This window comes from Ambystoma mexicanum, chromosome 4q (genome assembly GCF_040938575.1).
Source record: "Ambystoma mexicanum isolate Mex_15411 chromosome 4q, UKY_AmexF1_1, whole genome shotgun sequence".
NCBI lineage: Eukaryota > Metazoa > Chordata > Amphibia > Caudata > Ambystomatidae > Ambystoma > Ambystoma mexicanum.
This window is the reverse complement of record NC_090928.1, coordinates 81,788,922-81,810,854: the sequence shown is the minus strand read 5'-3', so window position 1 is coordinate 81,810,854 and position 21,933 is coordinate 81,788,922.

Genomic DNA, 21,933 nt, shown 5'->3' with positions numbered 1-21,933 from the left:
AAATATTCATAATGGCCAAAGGGTGTTCTAAAGGCGGTTTTCCATTCGTCCCCTTCCCGGACACGGATCAAATGATAGGCACCCCGGAGATCCAACTTTGTGAATATCACCGCGCCTCTCACGGCTTCCAGGATATACGAAATCAAGGGTAGTGGGTACCGGTCTTTGAGGGTGCATTGATTTAAGCCACGATAGTCGAGGCAGGGTCTGAGTTCCTTGGTGTCCTTCTTGGGAACAAAGAATAACGAAGCACCAGCTGGAGATTTGGAAGGTCTTATGGTTCCATTTTCAAGGTTGGTATCCAGGTATTCTCTGAGGGCCTTTTTCTCAGGTTCAGAAAGGATAAACATCCTGCCGAAGGGAATCACTGCTGAGGGATCTGTATCTATTGCACAGTCTTCAGGTCTGTGTGGGGGTAAGGCCTGGACTATGGCAGTCGAAAACACATCAACGTAATCCTTATAGGCCTCAGGGACTTGTATGACATTGGAAACCATGAGTGGTGTTTGTTGGTCTCTAGGCGGTTCCTTAGGGGGTGTTAAAGAGGGTTCCAGGAGTAGACAGTGATACATACAAAACTCTGAGCCTAGAAATAGTGCTCCTGCTGTCCAGTTGATATACGGGTTGTGTTTCTGTAACAAGGGCATACCCAATACCATGGGATAATGAGTTGACTTGATGATGTCGAACCTAATCAGCTCTTGGTGAGGATAATTGAGAGCTGGATCTCCTTGGTCTGCAGGCATATGGGCCCTGAAGTGAGGGGTCTTCCGTCGATGGCTTCCACCCGCTGCATAGTGCTTCGTGTCTCGTACGGAATCTGATGACTAACAACCCAATCTTGATCAATTAATATTCCCATAGCTCCGCAGTCTACAAAGGCCAGAATGGAATAGGTCTTACTGTTGGAGGGTGATAAGAAGGCCTGTAGTATCACCAATTTGTTTTGTCCAGGAGAGGTCAAGGATGGAATGGATGTGGAGCAAACATCTCTCTCCCGAAGCTCTGCTCCATCTAGGATTGGGAGCTGGCGTTTCCCGAACGCCGAGGGGGGGCTAGTGGACATTCCCTAACCAAATGTTTATCCGAGGCGCAATACATGCACAACCCCGTATGAATCCTTCTCATCCTTTCTTGCAGGGATATGGGTTCACGGAAAGCTCCTATCTGCATGGGTTCTGGTTCAGTAACTGAGCCTGAGTTTGAGTCGGTTTTGGTGGTGCTCTCAAAGGACACCTTGGGAAGATTTCCTCTGGATTTCTTCTTTTCTGCCTTCCTTTCCTGGATACGGAAGTCTATTTGCATGGCAAGGTCCATTAGTGCCTGGAATAAGCTTGGTCCAGCCACTCTGGCCAACTCATCCTTAATCTCATCATTCAGTCCTCTCCTAAACAGGGTGAAACTCGCCTCAGAGGACCAATCAGCTTCCTTGGCCAATTGTTTGAATCGGGTTACATATGTGAGCATATCCTGGGAACCCTGCTGAAAGTCTAACAGACGTTCCTGGGCACTATAAACCTGCTCTGGGCGATCAAACATGTTTTTGAGGGCCTGTATGAACCCGTCATATTCATCTAGGAGGGAATCTTCGGAGTTAACGAGGTGTGTAGCCCAGGTTAAGGAATTCCCAGAAAGGTGAGAAATTATGAAACCCATCTTAGCCCTGGGAGTCGAGAAATAATAGGGCTTAAAGGTAAAGTGGACCAAACATGAGTCCAGGAATCCACAAAGGGTTTTTGCCGACCTATCATATTTGTCAACAATGCTGCCCAGCAAGACACTTTCTTTTGTGGCAGAATCCCGGGATAGGACTAATTGTTTGAGAGCGGCGTTTTCCGCTTTTAGATTCTGTACCTCGGTTGATAGTTCTTGCATGCGACGCATCAGATCCTGAACGGCAGCTTCCATGTCAATATCGAGTTCGGTCATGTGGCGTCTCAAACTGTCAAGGAGTTCCCCCCTTCTCACCTGGGTCAGTTCTTTGCTGAAGTCCTTGGTCGATGCCTTCTTGCGGACGAACCTGGTCTTGAATAAGGCTGCCCGAGTCGCTTCCGACTCCAGAGTGCGTTCAAGTTCCTGGATGCAGGGATCCAGGAATCCAGGAGACGAGGAAGGTGCGCTACTAGCACACAAGTCCAGGAGGTAAGAAGAAAAAGGGAAGGTCTAGGAATGGATTTAGAAGGGACAGAACAGGGAAACAATACCACGAGCTACGGAGCACACGTCTGGTCGCTACTTCGCAATAGCATTGAGATGCGTGGAGCCGCGGAGGGCGTGGTCTATTAATAGAATACGCTAGGTCCAGTGCATGGAGCGAGAAAGGGGTTTCACGCTGGACGGCCATGTTGGGAGTAATAGGAAGTGCAAGCCCTGTTGTGACAAGGACCAGGAAGCCCAAAAGGGGCACGTTTTGCAGTTCATGACATAAACGAAATCGTTCAATTCTGAAGTCGCCCTCTAAAAATGAAGCCTCCAGTTCTTTGTGCGTGGCATCGTTGGGATAAGATTGTGGTAAGCCAAAAATGTATTTAAAAAAGTAATTTTCAATGTGATCAAGTATAAGATTTTGCCATACCCCCAATTGCTAGCTCAATTCCGATCAACTGCTTTGGATTGTTTTCTAACGGGTTGAGCTGTATGCATATTGCTGAACCTCTTTCTACCCCCAATTGCCTGTGACATCCGGGAAACTTTTTGTCTATTTGTGTCCTTTCACTAGTAGAAGCAGATGAGAAAGTGACCCCCAAATAATCATAAGACTCCACATTTTAAAGATTTGTATCCTCAGCCTAAAAGGAGGAGGATGTTTGCTTTTCTTGACCTGCCACTTGGGGTAAAAATGAGTGCTGCAGACATGAAACATTAATTGACAGGTAAAGACGTTCCATAAACATAGAATAAGCATTGATACATTTTTGCAGAGAAACAGAGGTTTTAGGGACGGTGAGAATAAACAGATTCTGTGATCTAAGAGTGTGAGACAGAACATAGAATGAGACTAGTGAAGAAAGATAAGAGGGAGCTAAACCATGGGTACATTCAAAGAACATGATAAAGAAGACGTGATTCAAATAGAAGCAGCAAAATGGAGAGTAGGGAAGATGTAATAGAAGAATGCAAAGATAAAGAAAAAAGAAGACAAATCAAGGAGTTATAGATAGAACGAAGAGGGAGAAGATGGGAAGCAGGAAGATGAAGCAGAAGAAATAAACAGCAGTCGATGCAAAAAAAGACAAGAGAGAAAAGAAGTTTCATAGCATGAAAAGAGAGATAGGGGCGAGCACGGCAGATATTGAAGAGTGTACAGTGGCAAGAATGAGCACAGAGATGTGAAGTGAAAAGAAAAGAGAAGGATCAAAAATGACACCCAAGTTGCGCGCAGATTGAGGAAAAGAAAGAGAGGGAGGGAAAAGAGTAGGGGGAATAGTTGAAGCAGGGAAGAACAGAAACTCAGTTTTAGAAGGGTTGAGGTGAATAAGGTGGGATGGCATCCAGTTTTGAACAGCTGAAAGACAGTTTGATACAGCGGAGTGTAGAACAGAATCAAAGGAAGACAAAGAAAAGAGAAAATGATCTGGGTGTCATCTGCATGTAGATGAAAAAAAAGATTGAATGAAGAAATAGGAGCTGAGAAGGGGCAGTATAAAGAGGAAAAATGAGAGGACCAAGTACAGAAGCTTGAGGAACACCATATAGAAGAGGAAGTAAGGAAGAAGAGCGACTGGGCCAGGTTATGGAGTAGGACCATTGGGAAATATAGGAGGGAACCATTCAAGAATAGACCCAGAAATACCCAGGGTAGAAAGAGAGGAAATGAGAAGAGAGTGATCAACAGTAACAAATGCAGCAGACAGATCGAGAAGAATGAGAATAGAAGAAATCTTAGAGTGATGAGCAAACAGAAGAGAGTTTGAGACATGTAGAAGAGCAGTCTCTGTAGAGTGAGATTGATGAAAGCCAGAGTGAAGAGGCAGAAGAAAAGAGTGAAGATATAAGTAGCAAGTTAGCTGAGTGTAAGCAGCCCGCCAAGGATTTTAGCAAGAAAGGCCAAAAATTGGCGGGAATAGATGAGTCAAGAGTGGGAGTTCAAGAGTGGGGGATTTCAGGATAGGAAAAATAAGTGCATACTTAAAAGTAGTCAGAAAGCAAGAATTTGGAACATAGGAATTAAAAAGAGAGTTAAGATAAGAGAGGATATGAGGATATACCTGAGGAACAAGAGAGGATGGAAGCCGATCGGAGGGAGAAACAGTACGATGAGCACTGGCGAGAAGAGCAGAAGTATCGGAGTCAGCAAGGAAGGAGAATGTGTGACGGTTGGCTAGGAGAAGAGGAGGAGGAAGCAGTACAAGAAGGAGTAAAAGCTGGCAGGGGATTAGACACTTTAGAAGTAAAACAGTTTGCAAAGTCAGAGGAGGAAAGAGAGGAAAAAGCAGATGGATCAGGAGGTTTAGTAGACAAAATATTGTGGAGTAGTTGTTAGAGACGGTGAGGTTGATGGGAAAGAGAAAGTGTAAGTTCAGAGAAATAGGATTTTTGCGGCAAGTAAGGCAGAATCAAAGGAAGAATGTAAAGATGAAAGCGTAGCAAGGTCAGAAATAGATCGAGAATGTTTCTACCGCCGTTCCGCTTTATGCAGGCAGCAGAGGAGAAAAATGAAGTTTGGAGAGAGCCTGGATGGGGAGCTTTACAAGTGGGAGAAAAAGGGCACAGAGGAGAAACTGAATCAAGTACAGATAACACAGTGGAATGCAGAATTCTAGCAGCCATATCAGGGGGAAAATGTGGAAAAAAAGGAAATTGCTGGAAGAGAGTAATACAAAGAAGACAGAACAGATTCTGAGTCAAAGCAAGAAAGATTATACCGGGTAAAAGTAGTAGAAGAAGAGGACTAAATATACAGAACAGGATGAGAAAGAAGAAAGGAGAGCAGTAAATGATCAGAAGCATAAAAGGTACAAGAAGATACGGGAAAAGAATAGGGAAGTGAGGCAAAGATTAGATCAAGACAAGAACCAGACTGATGAGAAGGTGGAGAAGAAAAGAAATGTGGATAAGAATCGGTGAGTGAAAGCAACGAGGGCAAGGACGAATTAGAGGAAGGGAGATTAGAGTCTCTAAGAAGAAAAAGAGGTGAGGAAGAAGAAAGAAGGATGGATAGGTGTCATCCGCAACCGCTACCGCGGATGGCGGCTCCTTCCACGTTGGAGGCTCTCCGGCAGGTAGAGCCATTTAGTCCTTTCTTTGTATCTAGTACCTACCACCACCAATCACAGCACTGCCGGCAGTTTATCTGTCATCCAAGCCCGACAGTCGCTGCGTTTCAACCGTTGCTGGCGCTCACTCCAGCGGCTCGTGTTTTTGCGCTCTCCAGCGTTGCCCTCTGCTAGCCTCGACTTGCAGCGGGTCTCCTTTGCTTGCTCACTCCTCATTTTTGGTATAGGAGTTCTTTTCCTCTTACCTATTTTTGCTGTTTGATTACAGCGGCAGTTTTTTGCTTTTTGCAGCATTTTGTACTTGCCGATCCTTCGGCTCTTCTTCGTTTTTTCTCTTTCTAGACTCGCCGCTCCGGCGGCGGGCGTGCTATTTTTATCCTTTCGCTTTGCCGCTCTTTTCTCTCGCGGCTCTCCAGTTTTCCTTTTTTCTCTGTCCATCAGTTTTCTCTTCTATCTTTTCTCTTTCTCTCACCGCTCCCAACTTATCCGTGGCCTGGTTCCTTCCACCATTCTTTGGAGCATTGGATATCCCTCCTGAGTTCTAACCAGTGGATCACGCATCAGCTTCCAGTTCGATTCGTCCCACTCCTCTTTACCAGAACTTCCTAAGGGTTTTTTCCCACTTGTGGGTTTTTCCCTTTCTTGTCCGGCCTGTTCCCGGTCAAGGGGTCCCAGGACGGCTGTCCAGTCAGCGGTCACTGTGGCTTCTCACCGAGACAGGCAAGTGCTACCTAAAAAAGAACGGGATTACCTGAGCCGGCGAAACCTACAGAACACCGGTGACTCTGAGGACTCAGGTGAGGAGAGTGTGGAGGGAAGAAAAGAGAAAGGGGATACACAGCTTTCACAGCCACGTAAATCACAGATTGAAACGCCTTTAAGGACCAAGATGTCTGCCGAAGAACAAGTCCAAGAATTATGGAAGGCTTTTCAGGCCATGTCACTGGAATTACAGGGGGTAAAGTCGGAGAATGCCCTTCTAAAGCAAATGGTAGCGGTCCGGGAACCCTCACATCCTCCGGAATTGCCTCCTATGACTCTTTCGTCAGGAAGATTTGATGGCTCACCTAAAAGGGTGAAGGAATTCCTGGAAGCCTGCAATGTATATTTTACTTTCAGACCACACACCTTCTCTACAGATCAAGCCAGAGTAGGTTTCATGATCTCCAATATGACAGGGAATGCTTTAGCCTGGGCTACTCCGCTAGTTACGAGCAGCAATGCTATTCTACAGGATTGCTCAGGTTTCCAGAACCTATTGAAACAGACTTTCGAGCGACCTGAACTATCTTTTACTGCAGGTGAGGACCTGCTGGATGCACGACAGGGTGCACTGGATGTGCTGTCATATATTTCCTCTTTTAAGACACTGGCGGCAGGAGCAGGATGGTCCGAACAAGCACAATACGCTGTATTCCGAAGAGGGTTGAGAGAGGAGATCAAAGATGAGTTAGCCAGATCTCCACGCTCTCCCACATTTCCAGACTTACTTGCTGCCGCGCTCCACATTGAATACCGTCTCCAAGAGAGAAGGACAGAACGCAGGAAACAAAGAGGACCAGGAAATCTCATGAACCCTCCTTCACACTCTCCTTCTGGACGATTCACCTCTACTCCAAGCGAAGAACCGATGCAGATCGGAGCTACCAGAGCACCTCTATCGTCAGCGGAGAGAAGGCGAAGAAGAGAAAATGGGTTGTGCGCCTATTGTGGTTCCGATCAACATGTACTGAAGGACTGCTCTGAAGTACCGGAGAAGAAGGTGGGAAACGATTACCCTCGGCGCCAATAGGGACGGGCAGCCGGGGGTATTCAGATCTTTTTCAGCGTCCCTATGTCACACTTTCGGTATCAGCGTCAGAATCCCAAGAGGATTCCAGACTGATGGTACTATCTGTTACCTTGAATTTGAATGGAAGACTGGTAGAAACATTAGCCTTATTGGATTGTGGAGCGGCCGGAAACTTCGTGGACACTCTGTGGGCAGACAAGATGGGGCTCACACGGATAGTACGGAAGGTGGGTCAGAAGGTAGAAGGAGTGGACGGTACACCTTTGTCATCCGGATTAATCACTCATACCACTGAACAACTCTCCATGGTCATCAACCAACACACAGAAAACCTGCAGTTCGACATCATTAGAGCCGCACATTTCCCCATAATCTTAGGCATTCCCTGGCTGCGCAGGCATAATCCGTATATCGACTGGACGGAAAATCGACTAAGCTTTTGCTCTACTTACTGTTCGGTACACTGTTTTCCTCCCGATACCAGGGCGGATCAACAGTCTATCAGAGTTCTCTCCAAGGATCATATAGGTATTCACGCGCTTCCTAGTTTCTGTGCAAGATATTTCGGGGTATTTCAAGAGAACCTTCACGCTCAGCTACCTCCCCATAGACCAGAAGACTGTGCAATCGATCTCGAACCTAATGCACTGGTACCATTTGGGCGCATGTTCTCTCTCTCTCAGGCCGAGAAGAAGGCATTAAGAGTCTATCTAGATACCAACTTGGAGAACGGTCTTATTAGACCTTCGAAGTCGCCTGCTGGCGCCTCCCTGTTCTTCATTAAGAAAAAAGACTCGACTGATCTTCGACCCTGTATCGATTACCGGGGCCTCAATAAGGTTACAATCCGTGACCGGTATCCCATGCCACTCATAACCGACATTATTGAGGCAGTACAAGGGGCTCGAATATTTACAAAATTGGATCTCCGAAATGCGTATCATTTGCTTCGCATCACCGAGGGGGACGAATGGAAGACGGCTGTTCGAACTCCATTCGGTTTGTTTGAGTACAGAGTAATGCCGTTCGGCCTAGTGAATGCACCGGCTATATTCCAAAGGTTCATGGACAGGCTATTCTCTGATCTGCTGTCAGTCTCAGTCATCATCTACCTCGATGACATTCTGGTTTTCTCCCCTACCCAGGAGGAACACGTTCAACATGTCACACAAGTACTGTCTCGCCTTCAGAAAAATCAGTTGCTAGTCAAGAGCGGGAAGTGTAAATTTGCAGTATCCTCAGTTCACTATCTCGGATTCATTCTTTCAGAGGAAGGGGTGGCCATGGACCAAACCAAGGTGGATGCGATTCTGGATTGGCCAGCTCCTACTTCAGTCCGAGAAGTCCAGAGATTCCTAGGACTAGCCAACTACTACCGCAGATTCATTTCAGACTTTTCAGAGGTAGTATACCCGATTACGCGCTTACTCAAGAAGGAGGCTATTCCTTTTTTTTGGTCTGAGGAAGCAGAGAAAAGCTTCAACTTTCTCAAAAGATTGTTCTGTACTGCTCCCATTCTCCAGCATCCGGATCAATCAAAACCTTTTGTTCTGGAAACGGACGCGTCTGCGGTAGCTGTAGGAGCGGTGCTTCTCCAGTTTATCCAAGGAGCGGAACACCCCGTAGCCTACATGTCAAAGACCCTTTCTCCCAGCCAGCTCAACTATTCGGTACTGGAGAAAGAACTTCTGGCCATGAGACTAGCCTGCGAAGAGTGGCGCCATCTCCTGCTAGGAGCCAGACATCCTTTTCTGATTAGGACCGATCACAAGAACCTCAAGGTATTACAAGAATTGGAATGTTCAAATTCCAGACAGGCCAGGTGGGCACATCACTTCGCACAGTTTGAATTCCAAGTCTCGTATATCCCGGGATCCCAGAACAGTCTGGCGGATGCCTTATCCCGCAAAGACTCTACCAAGGAACACCTGGAAGTAAAGAGGGAATCCATGTTCAAACGCAACCAAATTCTGGCCTTGGTTGGTTCTTTCCTCAAAGAAGTGAAGACTGCCCTCACTCAGGAAAGACTTCAAATACCCCTACGTAACACCTCTCCTTTTCAACAAAGAGGTGACTGGTTATTCTACAAACAGAAATTTTACATCCCCACGGGTCCTCTTCGTTCGAGAATTCTAAAGTGGAGTCACGACTCTCGCTCGGCCGGCCATAGAGGACCTGAGAGTACTTTGGAACTTCTCTCTAGAACATTTCTTTGGCCAAATGCTAGAAAGGAGACATACGAGTATGTCAACACTTGTCCAATTTGTGCCAGAGCCAAGTACCGCCTAGGAAAACCATTGGGTCTGCTCACTCAGGTCGAACTTCCAACGCGCCCTTGGGGTCTTATATCGACCGATTTCATAGTTGATTTGCCTGTTTCGGAATCCTGTACCTGCATCATGGTCACAGTAGACGCTTTTTCAAAGTTGGCTCATTTTTCTCCCCTTCCTGGTCTGCCCACTGCTGCTAAGATGGCGGAGGTTTTCTCTCGAGATATATTCAAGCTACATGGTCTTCCCGATAAGATAATCTCGGATCGGGGAAGTCAGTATATCTCAAAGTTTTGGACCGCCTTCTGCCACCGTTTGGGCATTGAAAGAGCTCTGTCTTCAGGTTTTCACCCAGAGACCAATGGTCAGACGGAACGCCTTAATGCAACACTGGAACAATACTTAAGGTGTTATATTTCTCAACATCAGGACAACTGGGTATCGCTGCTTCCCACAGCGGAATTCTCATACAACAATACTAGACATTCCTCGACAGAACTCTCTCCTTTCTACTGCACTTACGGGGTTCACCCTCGTGCAGTATTTCCGGAGGTTCCCAGTTATACTAACTCCCCTACGGTGGAAGAGGTATTAGGAAATATCAAGGAGGCCCAAACCTCTGCTATGCGGAGTTTAGAGATTAGCAGAAGACGGACGAAATCCAGTGCCGATCAACATCGGAAAGAATGTCCTGTTTGGAAGCCAGGGGATCAGGTGTGGTTATCCACCAAGTTTCTACCTAGATGGACAAGGCCTTCTAAACTGTCTCCTCGTTTTCTGGGACCTTTCACTATTCTCTCTAAAGTGAATCCTGTAGCTTTCCGCCTTCGGCTTCCTTCCTCTCTTCACCGCATTCACCCGGTCTTTCATTCCTCTCTTCTCAAACCTTACCATCCCGATCTTCACCAGAGAACCATCCCCAGATCTATACTAGCAAAGTCCTCGGAGCCTGAGGAATATGAGGTATCTAAGATCTGTGATTCCAGGTATTATCGTGGACGTCTTGAGTACCTTCTGTCCTGGAAGGGATACCCGGAGTCGGAGGACTCATGGGAACCGGCTTCTCAGGTTCATGCACCAAGGTTATTGGCTACTTTTCACCGCCGATATCCGGGGAAGCCGGGGGCGGTTAGGTGGGGAGGGGGTCATACTGTCATCCGCAACCGCTACCGCGGATGGCGGCTCCTTCCACGTTGGAGGCTCTCCGGCAGGTAGAGCCATTTAGTCCTTTCTTTGTATCTAGTACCTACCACCACCAATCACAGCACTGCCGGCAGTTTATCTGTCATCCAAGCCCGACAGTCGCTGCGTTTCAACCGTTGCTGGCGCTCACTCCAGCGGCTCGTGTTTTTGCGCTCTCCAGCGTTGCCCTCTGCTAGCCTCGACTTGCAGCGGGTCTCCTTTGCTTGCTCACTCCTCATTTTTGGTATAGGAGTTCTTTTCCTCTTACCTATTTTTGCTGTTTGATTACAGCGGCAGTTTTTTGCTTTTTGCAGCATTTTGTACTTGCCGATCCTTCGGCTCTTCTTCGTTTTTTCTCTTTCTAGACTCGCCGCTCCGGCGGCGGGCGTGCTATTTTTATCCTTTCGCTTTGCCGCTCTTTTCTCTCGCGGCTCTCCAGTTTTCCTTTTTTCTCTGTCCATCAGTTTTCTCTTCTATCTTTTCTCTTTCTCTCACCGCTCCCAACTTATCCGTGGCCTGGTTCCTTCCACCATTCTTTGGAGCATTGGATATCCCTCCTGAGTTCTAACCAGTGGATCACGCATCAGCTTCCAGTTCGATTCGTCCCACTCCTCTTTACCAGAACTTCCTAAGGGTTTTTTCCCACTTGTGGGTTTTTCCCTTTCTTGTCCGGCCTGTTCCCGGTCAAGGGGTCCCAGGACGGCTGTCCAGTCAGCGGTCACTGTGGCTTCTCACCGAGACAGGCAAGTGCTACCTAAAAAAGAACGGGATTACCTGAGCCGGCGAAACCTACAGAACACCGGTGACTCTGAGGACTCAGGTGAGGAGAGTGTGGAGGGAAGAAAAGAGAAAGGGGAGACACAGCTTTCACAGCCACGTAAATCACAATAGGAGGAGACCAAGATGATCAAGAAATTCAGTAGCTAGACCAGGAGGTCTGTAGGTAGTCAGGGAAGCCATTAATGTACAGTGGAAAGATAAGGTTGCAAGCATGTATCCCAGGTGCACAACTGTGACCACTTGAAACCGTGGTGTGCAATAATCATTTGTACCCGAATGTATGCATGCTGAAACATCTCTGTGTAGGACAGCGGGGATACAGAAGAAATCAATTAGGCAATTCATTTTATCTAAGCACTGCCATAGTTTGGTCCGATTAACTTGAATAAAGGCAGTGCTTAGATCCAGCAATGCCACGTAGACCATCTCCTTATGTAAGTGGATTGCGTTTGCAATGATTAAATGTAAATTTAGCGCATGTTCGTTCATGCCCAGTCCCTCTAGGAACCCCAATTGGTAATCAACAAGAATATTTTCCCTCATGGATAATTTGTGTAGGCCAGCAAGAACTACTCTGCCAAAAATCCTGAACCGTGTATCGGGAAGAGAAATGGGTCTCTAGGAAACTGAAAGCTCCCCAAAGCCCTTCTTAAAAATTTCTCTAGGACACAGAACAAATCTGATGGAATGATGAAGATGCAGTTATGCCCCTCATGACCCCCACATGACTCTCAGCCCAAAGAAGCTGTTCCCATCGAATTAGAGGTGGAAAGATACACGTGTTGCTCACGAATTAACAACTGAATACACTCTCCCGGGCTTAGGTGATCAAAGATAGCAACATTAGGGAACACACAGCCACACCATGTTCATTCTCATTGTCTTGAGAAGGTACACTCAGCCTGGTAACCGTCTAGGGTCCCTGGGGTGGGAGAATCCCCTCTGTCCAATTCAGTGTCACATTTTACGTGAATTTATAATATGTTGCAGGATCCAATGGTCTCCACAAGGTCTTGCAACATTGTAGGTTGATATATGTAGAGGTGGTCCCAGGAGGAGCTGCTAGATATGGCTACCCAATATTAGAATTAACCCTTATAGCATACATACATAGTTCACCTAAACTGACCAATGTTATTGCCTGATAGGTTTCAGGAACAGAACTTGGCTTTGTGACATCACACCTGGATAAAACTGGGTGACACACGCCCAGAAGACGAGAACCCTCGAGAATTCATATTTTTCTAGTGTGATCCCTGTCATTTTGTTAGATAATTAGACAGAACTCTTTGCCCCACAGTCCTCTGTTCTTGCGATGGGGAGTTTTTGATGGGACCTAGTGTCTCTTTGCTGGTAATTGGGGTGACTGCTATAGGGTACCTGCCTCTCCTTTACAATGGCATCCAGCCTTGGACTTTTTCCCCCCAAGCCTGATTCTTTATTGCCCTCAAAATCTCCAAATGAGTAAATCGTATAATAACATTTACGCTCGTTAACACGGCCAGACCCAGGAATTGTATCTCCCAAGTCACAGAAAGGAGTGGCCCTTCCATATAGGGCTGAAAAATGGTTCACCCAGGCAGTGTCTGAAACATTTGTATTAAGTGAGTTAGTATGACCCTTATTTTTTGGACCAAAGTTGACATGCTCCCAAAATGTCTTAGAATTACGGTCAGTGGCAGCCAATAGGACATCCCTTCAATCCTGCTCCTCTAATGCCATTTTCCTGGTGTGTACCAGCTTTTTGTAAGCTGTTCTTGCCTCTACAATCCTCAGCCTATCATGTTTATCCGATTTTAGGGCTTTCAGCAAATCTACTTTTACCTTTTGCACTTCATATTGAACCATGAATTTCTTTTTTTGATGGTTCCTTGCGTAGCATCTTTAGTCAAATTGGCTGAGATTTTTTGAGTTAATTAGTAATAGACCATCACTTTGTCCAGTCGGGTATCCGGATCAAGAATTGCTAATAGGAGATCAGGATTATGCTCTATGATTGGCTCTATGAGAAAAAGTCCCCAGAAAATGTTGTATTGTGAAAAAGTACTCAGCAAAAAGTCACTTTAAAAAATGTAGTCTGTCAATACAAGCAAAACAAAGAGTGAAAAATGTTCCTAATAATAAGGTCACCAAAAAAGCTATTTTTGAATACACAAAGGTCCAATGCTGTAACTCCAACAATGACCCAAACCTGTAATTACACCTCCGGAATCACTCTAACTCAATTCCAAAACCTTCTAAGAGTCCAAAAGGAGGCCAGTGCAAAGAAATGGAAACATACTAGTCACAAGGTCAAAGAACAATATTTAGTTCGTTTGCACGAAGGGTCTCATCACCCCACGATGCATGCGCACAGACACCGGGGAGAGAGAGAGAGAGCTTCTGAGCAAAGTGTTGCATATATTCATTTTGGATAGCATACAGCAGGCTTGTTCAGCCTCTTCATGTGACAGGGTTCATGACCTGTCAACATAGGTGAAATTACTATAGCAACATACATGAACATCCCTTAGTACCTGCGTCATCTTTGCACACAATTTACTGTCTGGGAACAGAGTGTGGGAGTATATCTTGTTCTCTGGTACAAGGTAACATTCCTAGTGAAAGACAAACACGTTCAGCAGTTTGTGCATTCCTGTGTGAAAGTTTTAGAAAGTTCATGCAATGGTCTTCTACCACGTCCAGAGCAAAATGAGCAGGGAGTTTTAGCAATGCAGCCAAGATGGCGAAAACAAAATGGCAGCGTGTAGCCAATGTTACAATGCAGTGTGATGCGGATGTGATGCGGATGTGCTTAGGCCAACATACATTATGATGGTCCTGAACCAAATGTATTTTCACAAACCCTCCTTTTGGCCTAAGCCAATGCATCATCAAAATATGACGACCAAGAGGCAGTGTTGTCATCAGAACACCCTGAATCATCGCTGTCATATACACGAATAGCCATGAACTCTTTAATAGTGACATCATGCATTATCAGAGTATTAGTCACATGTAGGGGCAGATGTGGACTGGTTTCATCCGAGACAAAGTATGTGTGCAACAATCACCTAACATAGAACCCACAGTAGGTAAACATTGGATGCTGCAGCAGCAGAATAGTAGGACACTAATAATGACGGCAAGAGCTAAAAATATCTTCCATCCCCAAGTACGCAACAGGCCCAAAACCATGTGCTAACATCCCAATCCCCCTCAGGTATGTGTACTTCAGAACCCAGAATATGCAAACTTTTGATCGCTTGGATGATGGTGGGGGAGGAGTCAGGTACATAAACGCAACACGCAGACCCAACCATTTTGCATACACCTCCACTCTCAGCTAGGATGACATCTAGGACCATTCTATTTTGTAGTGCAACTAACCTAATCGCTTACTATTCCAACATCATGTTGAACAGAATATCAGTTGTTTCATTGATGGTGTTCTCTAATATTCTAGCCAGTTTCCTAATATCCTGTGAGTTAATTATTTTTCCCCAGAACGGAATCATGGATTTTGCAATGTCCCCCAGTATCTGTAGGGGAGAGTTATCATTTACACCCCTCCTAGGACAAGACTTCAATATATCAGCAATAGAGGTAATATAAACACAAGCCAGAAGCATCCCCAAATAACACGTTACCAAGGATAAGCTTCACTCCCACAAACAAAATAGATGGAACCCCCTATGCATGGAGGCCTATTCTTATTTACCAGAACAGCAGTGTTCATTCATTTGTCATACTAACCCATATGTCGGGAACCTTCCTTACGTAAACAAAATGGGACAGAATCAGGATTATGATAAATAGTATAAGACGGAGGAGTAACTTCCTTATTCTCTACGGGAGCCACCTTAAAAGAGACCATTGACTAGGCCTCGAATGTTTGTCAGAGTGTCTAGTAAAGGCAATGTTGAGTGTGCTTCTATTTGCAAACACAGAACATCCTAGAGGCAATAGAACCAATCGATCAAATTAATTTATGTTTGTACCATCAAATTAACCAGTAGCACTATCTTTCCACCTTCCAAAGAATAGTGCCCTAAATGATGCATAACATGCAGTGGACAGAGGGAGAGGATGAATATACCAACCTAACCCTTTCTCACCATGTTGTGGCAGATGAAAACATACCCAGCAGTTAGTTTTTATTAAGGATAGCATGTGTAGCATTCAAATTGATTAGGGTGTTATTATGATACCCCCTCTATGACTGAGGCTACGTGGATGAAGTGTGTGGGCCTACACATGTAGTGGAGACATAGTGGATGCACTAACAGTTGGCAATAGACTATTGTGTGGATGCACACTTTCCAGAAACAATAGTATAGGTATCAATGCAACCATTACACAGGTTATCACCAGAATAATAATCCATTGGGTCCTCAGGGACCATGGCCCTTGGAAAGCGGGCCCATCAATCGTAAAATATACCAATATACCATGTCCACAATTCTATGAGCAGCCCCAAACATGGGCATAGTCCTTCATCGTCCGATAAGAAGACTCACTGATAGGCTCTATAAGTTCATCCATAGGTGACCAATCTTGCTTGAAGTCTTCTTTGCCGTTCCCTGCCCCTTATCCGAAAACTCTGTCTGTCAGGGGAATGACAAGGGAATGGCATGTTGTTGGTTTCTTGTGGGTGCAGTATTCCTACTACACTTTCCTATTCTATTTACAAAATGTAATGTCAATCCCTAAACTATTTCCGTGGACGAAGATTGTACCTTGAAACTCCAGGTACGGAGTGATCAGTGAACAAAGGATTTCAATCTCTGAAGAAAAAGAGAAAGAAAATGAAAAAGAAAAAAAAGAAGAAAAAGAAGAAAAAGAAGAAAAAGAAGAAGAAGATGTTACCCTAGGCCCCACGGGCTCAGGATGTGGTTTTATATCACACTTGGTGTCGATTTGGACTGGTACACGATGGGTGTCAGAATCACATGAACATTCCTTGTCGTCCCATTTGTCGTAGGGCAAAGGCAAGGGCACTCATTTCACATGTGTCGCATGGATGCAGTATCATTTTCCAGTAACACAAACAGCTGTTGGAGTGTTTGAGGACTTGGTAAGGTCCTTTCAATCGAGCTGCAAGGTACGTCCCTCTTTCAAAGTTCTTCAGCAGGACAAAGTCACCAGGCCGAATGCGATGGCCTGGCCCCTCGTATTTCACGGGCATAGCTGCTTGAACCTGTTGGTGAATCAAATGTACATTTTGAGTCAACTCGTCAGAATAATCGGATAATAATGGATACTCTATGTCAGCCAACTTTTTAGGTCTAGGTGCATTCCGTACATTAGCAGGTCTCCCCATGACTATTTCATATGGAGAAAGTCCTATTTTTGACTGTGCGGATCTCCACATTGAAAGTAAGACTAATGGTAAGGCATCAGGCCTCCTCAGTTTGCTATGTGCACACACCTTTGCTAATTTATTCTTCAAAATACCATTATGGCATTCCACCAAACCAGCACTCTGAGGATGCCTCGCTGAGTGAAAACATTTATCGATCTGTGATCCTGCACATACTTGCAATATGACAGCAGCAATGAAATGTGGTCCGTTGTCGGACCAAATGACTTTTGGTAAACTGAATCTTGGGTAGTACTCCTTCAACATTATCTTAGCTGTAGACATAGCAGTGTTGACTTTTATTGGGAAAGCTTCAACCCATTTACTGAATGCACAGATTAAAACTAACACACATTTAAAGTTCTGGCAACGTTCCATCTTGATGAAGTCGAAATGAAACACTTCAAAAGGCATGGCGGGAGGCCCAAAACTACCCCTTGGTGTTGGCATTCCCTTTCCAATGTTGTGTTGCAAACATATACAGTTCTGAACCAGAATTTCAGCAATTTTTGGGATATTGTCATTGTACCATACAGGGTCTAAGTGTTGACATATTTTCTTCACACAGATGTGTGCTGGCCCATGAGCCATATTAACTACAGCAGTCACATAAGCATTGGGCAGCATCCATTGCTTTTTCTCATTATCTGCCCAGCAACCCTCGTTATACAACCCTGCTGGACCTTCATTCTACTGTTTTATCTCATCTGCGGTTGCTTCAGGCTGAATCTCTCTCACACTGTTAACCCCATCTCCCATCATACCAGTATCCGCAACCCATCTAGCCAAATCCAACACATACATTCCCAAGTATGAATCGGTAACAGTCTGTTTGGTGATTCTATCGGCAAAAGAATTTCCTTTCGGAATTGGAAGAAATAACCAAATAAAAAATTCCGACCTATCAAAAAGGTTGTAAATGCATGCCACCAAAGGTTCGAACACCAAAAGTTCGAACCTTTAGGTGGCATGCATTTTAAGTATGTAAAAGAAAAAAAGACTGCAGGGGCTGTGGGGCTGTCCCCCTCCACACCACGCTCACCATTCCAGGAAGACCTCCGGAGCGGGCAGGACCCCCTCCTTGATTCCTGCTGACGTGCAGCCAAAAGCATCAACAGGACCCCAACAGGTGAGCACGACGCTCGTGCCACATTTCACCTCCTGAATTACTTCGGATCTGCAGCACCATGCTTCTTGAAGCACCCCTGCCCCTCGCCCAGACCGCCGGCTCACTTCAGCATTCTTTATCCCAGAGTCTGACGAAATCGGACGTTCGCCGCCGCCAAAAAAGCTGCTCCTCGCTATTGTTGCTCCGTTGACTAGCAACAGCAACCCTCTATAACGAGGCATATCCGCCGGCAGGCAGAAGCCGGCGCCTTCCAGAGAAGCATTCCAGGAAGACCTCCGGAGCGAACAGGAGCCCCTCCCTGATGCCTGCTGCCTTGCAACCAAAAGCACCAACAGGACCCCAACAGGTGAGCACGACGCTCGTGCCACATTTCACCTCCTGAATTACTTCGGATCTGCAGCACCGTGCTTCTTGAAGCACCCTTGCCCCTCACCCAGACCGCCGGCTCACTTCAACATTCTTTATCCCGGAGTCCGACGAAATTGGACGTTCGCCGCCGCAAAAATGGGCGCTCATCACTATTGTTGCTCCATTGCCTAGCAACAGCAACCCTCTATAACGAGGCATATCCGCCAGCAGGTGGAAGCCGGCACCTTCCAGAGAAGCGCCATAAAGAAAAGCGCCTGTTTTGCCCCTTTTTGCGCACTGTGGCGCTTGTGGGGCCAGCCCCCTTCCCCAGCCTCAACCAAACACCAGCACTGCTCCGCCTACTCATCCTGGACCTTTACCAATGATGCCACCTATCTGGAGACTTATATAGCGCTACGCACCTTCAGGTACCTAAGCACTGCGATCATATATTGACAATACTATAAGTGCCCTTTATTGCTATGCTTAACTTCTCCTCTGCCGCTGACTATCACACCGACTTCCTCTCCTCTACTAGCACTACACAAAGTTGCTAGTCCACCACCTGCCCATTCACCTGTGCCCTCATTGTAAACACTTGCATCTCCTTTATTAACCTCTCCCTGCCTTTAGTGAACTTGCATTTGGCTGCCTATGCATGCACATTAGATACCTTCCAATGTTTAGCTCTCACCCGCATGTTCTAACAAATATGCATTTAAACTGCCTACAAATATCCATGAACTACTAGCCAATGCTCAGCCATTTCTGCATGTTTTAGCAATTTGTATTTAGGTCGCTATAGATGAGTCACATTCAGGTTTTCTATATCTGTCCACGCACCACCAGCCTATCTATGTTCACCTGCTGCTGTTTTAACAAATTTTGCACTTAGGTTTGTCCTAGTAAAGTTGCACCTAGGCTGCTGTTGTGTTAGCAAATTCGTATTTAGGTTTGACTCAGCAAAGTTGCACCCAGATTGCCTATACATAGATTGCATCTATTTCTGCCTGATTTATCAAAATTCGTATTTAGGCTTGCCTTAGCAAAGTTGCATCCAGATTGCCTATACCTAGATTGCACCTATTTCTGCCTGATTTAGCAAATTCGTATTTAGGTTTGCCTTAGTAAAGTTGCATTTAGAGCGTGCACCGCCTGCACACGCCCCACAGTGTCCTGACATTGCTCACCCATCTCCGCCCGCATGATCAAAGCTCAGGTTGCCAGTACTCCAAGCCTACACTAGCTGTCAGGGATGGCACTCTATTAAGAGTGGCACAGGACACCCAAAAATGGTTTGGGTGGTTGTGCCTAAATAAAGTGGACAGAGAACCACACACACAGCTGAAAGGAAAGAGAACGAAGAGTAGGCAAGAGTAGCAAGGAAAAGGTACAGAATGGATTCCCTCTTGGGGTGTATGCAGATATAGAAAAAGAGTATTCCACGAACCTTAGGAAATACTCAAGCCTTCTGCACAGTTTGCTATAACAGAGGCCCACGCTGTTTGCTCATGGCTTGGAACAGCATCTATGGGTGTCTGTAATGTAGAAACGAGACAAGGGAAGGGGCAGAGGTTGACTGATGGGAACCACAGACAAGCTCTGTACAAAAGGGTATACAAACAGGACAAGAGAAGATACTTACAGACAAATCCAGGAAAAGGAGGTTGATAGCAAACTAGCAGAAGGAAATGAAGGGAAAGTCGTGTAACAGGATAGGATAGCCGAGGACAGTAAGGAACAAGGTTGAGAGCTCAGAGGAGCAGGAAAGCAATGAGCAAGCCCACAGGAGCAGGGCTGTAAGGTAGAGAGCCCAGAGGAAAAGGGCTTAGGGCAGCAGAGTAAAGCAGGCTGCATGGCAAGGAACCCAGAAGGGCCGGGCAGCAAGGAGTGGACCCTGAGGGGCAGGGCCGCTGACCGTAGAAGGTTGCAGAGGACTGTAGAGGGCTGCTGGGCCAGGAACCCAGCGGAAAAAGGTAGGTAGTAGGCAGCGGAGCGTGATAAGCTGCAAAGTAGGAAGCCCAGAGGACAAGGGCTATAGGCAGCCGGAGTGAGGCAGGCTGCAGAGCAGGGAGCCCAGAGGACAAGGGCTGTAGGCAGCCAGAGTGAAGCAGGCTGCAGAGCAGGGATCCCACAGTACAAAAGCTGAAGGCAGCCGGAGTGAGGCAGGCTGCAGAGCAGGGAGCCCAGAGGACAAGGGCTGAAGGCAGCAGGAGTGAGGCAGGCTGCAGAGCAGGGAGCCCAGAGGACAAGGGCCGAGGCTGGAAAGCAGCAGAGCGTGATCAGCTGCAATGTAGAGAGCCCGGCAGGGCAAGGGCGGAGGCTGGAAGGCAGCAGAGCGTGATCGGCTGCAATGTGGAGAGCCCGGCAGGGCAAGGGCGGAGGCTGGAAGGCAGCAGAGCGTGATCGGCTGCAATGTGGAGAGCCCGGCAGGGCAAGGGCGGAGGCTGGAAGGCAGCAGAGCGTGATCGACTGCAATGTGGAGAGCCCGGCAGGGCAAGGGCAGAGGCTGGAAGGCAGCAGAGCGTGATCCGCTGCAATGTGGAGAGCCCAGCAGGGCAAGGGCGGAGGCTGGAAGGCAGCAGAGCGTGATCCGCTGCAATGTGGAGAGCCCGGCAGGGCAAGGGCGGAGGCTGGAAGGCAGCAGAGCGTGATCAGCTGCAAGGCAGGAGCCTGGAAGAGCAGGGCTGAGGCAGAGAGCCCAAAAGGCTCGGGCTGTAGGCAGCAGGGTGTAGCAGGCTGCAAGGCAGGACGCCCAGAGGAGCAGGGCTGAGGCAAGGAGCCCAAAAGGCTAGGGCTGTAGGCAGAAGGGTGTAGCAGACTGCAAGGCAGGAGCCCACCAGGGCACTGGAACAAAGAGCAGGTGAAATCAGGAAAAAGAATACAAAGTTTGTAGCTCGAAGCAAATAAGGTGCCGGAAGGACTCTCAATGCAAGAGACTGAGCTCTCGCAGGCAGCAGCCTTTATACTGCCCAGCCCAGCACAGAAGCAGGCTAATTGGTTGCACCTGGCTCAGCACACCTGCAGACAATCGGCCACCTCCCTCTCTGTTCCTGAGCTGGTGGAAGCAGAGCAAATCCCTAGGGCTTCTGGGGATTGTAGTTCTGATGAACAAAAATAGGAATAGCCAGGAATGAATGGTTATAGCCAAGTGCATTATGGTAAGTGTAGTTTTCTGGGAAAAATAAAAAGGCACCAAAGTCTTGCAAATGGGAAATAAAGTCCAAATAGTGAATAGCGGTTGATCCAGGAGTTTTCTGTAGATAAATGAATAACAATTTGTCCATATTGATTGCCAATGTATGCGCCCATGGCGCAGGCATGACACTAGCCTACTATGTATACACCACTATTCTACACAGTCCTACTCAGAATTGCCCTCTACTTAACCACCCTTCATGACATGAACTTATCCCAACCACTGAACTAGCTATCTCACGGAAGTGCGCCACTGGAGCAAGCTAACATGGCCACTAAACCATGCAGCCCCCAACAGCGAAACCTAAAACTCCGCACCAGACTACCAAGAATCCATGACCCTCTATCTAATGCCCAATCCGCCTTAAACCACAATAAGCATGCTACGCTTACCACCAACACTCCCTCACACACAGACAATACTGGCCAACAACGACTACAACTCAACAGTCGCATCTTTAGAGAATCCACCTCCCATTCAAAATGCCAACACAGTGTCCAACCTCCCTCTGCCCCATCTACCCGACTGGGAATAAAAGCTGCCTTAATAAACGCCTGCTCTATGGTAGCCCATGCCACTGAAATAGCAGACACAATCCAAAACAAGAACCTAGACCTCCTGGCCATCACAGAATCGTGGCTCCACCCCGCAGCAGGACCAGCCATCATGCTTGCCA